Source organism: Pteropus vampyrus, unplaced genomic scaffold (genome assembly GCF_000151845.1).
Source record: "Pteropus vampyrus isolate Shadow unplaced genomic scaffold, Pvam_2.0 Scaffold63, whole genome shotgun sequence".
Taxonomy (NCBI): domain Eukaryota; kingdom Metazoa; phylum Chordata; class Mammalia; order Chiroptera; family Pteropodidae; genus Pteropus; species Pteropus vampyrus.
This window is the reverse complement of record NW_011888844.1, coordinates 8,254,771-8,257,204: the sequence shown is the minus strand read 5'-3', so window position 1 is coordinate 8,257,204 and position 2,434 is coordinate 8,254,771. Positions and strand designations below refer to the sequence as shown.

The 2,434-nt window shown below is 34.2% G+C and overlaps 1 pseudogene; it reads left to right on the top strand.

Moving 5' to 3' along the window:
• Positions 1 to 234: 234 nt before the first annotated feature.
• LOC111740407 lies at positions 235 to 573 on the top strand (annotated as a pseudogene).
• The last annotated feature ends 1,861 nt before the right edge of the window (positions 574 to 2,434 follow it).

The window sequence follows — 2,434 nt, the reverse complement described above, 5'->3', positions numbered from 1 at the left end:
TATCCTTGTATGCAAACACAGTTTAAGAAATTAAACTTTACATTGTTATTGAAGTTTATAGTACAAATATACTCAGTTTGTAACTCTTTTCTTCCTCAGAGATAATAGCTATAATTTCCTCATTATCATGATCATATCTTTCTTTATATTTCATTTTCCTTAACAATAAGTAACATGTTTTGCATTCTTTAAAAATTTTATGTGTAGCTCTTTGGTCTCAGCCTCAGAAACGAGATGACAAAGGGAACTTCATCATTCGGAAAGCTTCACAATAAGATGCACACATTATGATGCTGCTGTGTCTCTAAGGCCTACTACCTTCAGAAGTCTACCTGTAACAAATGTGGCTATCTTGCCAAGCGGAAGAGAAAGTATAACTGGAGCGCCAAGGCTAAAAGACGAAGTACCAACGGAACTGGTCGAATGAGGCACCTAAAAATTGTATACTGCAGATTCAGGCATGGATTTCATAAAGGAACAACCACCTAAACACAAGAGGGCAGCTGTTGCAGCATCCAGTTCATCTTAATGATTTCAGTGATTAGTCATGCAATAAACATTTTGATTTAAAAAAAAAAAATTTTGAATATTAGGCCCTTATCAGAGATATTGTTTGCAAATATATTTTCCCATTCGAATGGTTCTCTCTTTACCTTGTTGACGATTATTTTTACTGAGCAGAAGCTTTTTAGTTTGATGTAGTCCCATTCATTTATTTTAGCTTTTACTTCCCTTGCTTTTGAGGTCAAATTCATAAAATCCTCTTTAAGTCCTAGGTCCTTGAGTTTAGTTCTTATGTTTTCTTCTATGCATTTTATTTTTTCAGGTCTCATATTTAGGTCCTTAATCCATTTTGAGTTAATTTTGGTGCGTGGTAATAGACAACAATCTAGTTTCATTCTTTTGCAGGTGGCTTTCCACTTTTCTCAGCACCATTTATTGAAGAGGCTTTCCTTCCTCCACTGTATGTTTTCGGCATTTTTGTCAAAAATTATTTGCCTATATAAATATGGGTTTACTTCTGGACTCTCGATTCTGTTCTACTGTTCCACATGTATCTGTTTTGCTGCCAATACCACGTCATTTTGATTATTGTCGCTTTGTAATATAATTGGAAATTGGGAATAGTGATGCCTCCAGCCTCATTCTTTTTTCTCAGGATGGCTTTGACAATTCAGGGTCTTTAGTGCCTCCATACAAATCTGATGATGTTTTGTTCTATTTCTTTAAAAAAAAATGCTGAGAGATTTTGATGAGGATTGCATTAAATCAGTATAAGGCTTTAGGTAATATGATTATTTTAACTATGTTGATTCTTCCAATCCAAGAACACAGAATATCTTTCCATTTCTTTGTATCTTCTTCTATTTCTTTTAATAAGGTCTTATAGTTTTCATTATACACTTGTTTTGTTAAATTTATTCCTAGGTATTTTATTCTTTTTGTTACAATTGAAAAAGGAATTATTTTTCCACTTCTTTTTTCTGATGCTTCATTATTTGAATATAGGAATGCTATGGATTTTTGAACATTGATTTTGTATCCAGAGATATTACTCTATTTGCTTATTGTTTCTAGTAGTATTCTTGTGGAGTCTCTAGGGTTTTTTTTTTTTTTTTATAGAGAGAATCATGTCATCCACAAATAGTGACAGTTTGACTTCTTTGTTTCCTATGTGGATGCCTTTTATACAACTCATTAACAACAAAAAATCAAATGATCCAATCAAAAAAATGGGCAGAAGATCTGACTAGACACTTCTTCCCAGAGGACATACAAATGGCCAACAAATATATGAAAAGATGCTCAACATCACTAGCTATTAGGGAAATGTAAATCAAGATCACAATGAGATACCATCTCATACCTGTTAGAATAGCTATAATCAACAAAACAAGTAATAACAAATGTTGGAGAGGATGAGGAGATAAAGGAACCCTCCTACACTGCTGGTGGGACTGCTAATTGATACAGCCACTATGGAAAACAGTATGGAGGTTCCTCAAAAAGCTAAGAAGTGATCTACCATCTGATCCAGCAATCCCTCTATGAGGTATTTACCCCAAAGACTTGAAAACCCATATCCCAAAAGATATTTGCACACCGATGTTCATTGCAGCCTTATTCACAGTGGCCAGGACATGGAAGAAACCAAAGTGTCCTATGATAGATGATTGGCTAAAGAAGCGGTGGTACACATATACAATGGAATATTACTCAACCATAAGAAGAGATGAAATATTGCCATTTGCAACAACATGGATGGACCTCAAGATAATCATGCTAAGTGAAATAAACCAGACAAAGTTGAAAATCACATGATATCACTTATATGTGAAATATAAACCTAAAAGCAACAAATGAACAGGACAAGCAAACAGAGACTCATGGACATGGATTATAGGCTAGTGGTTACCAGAGGACTATAGACTAG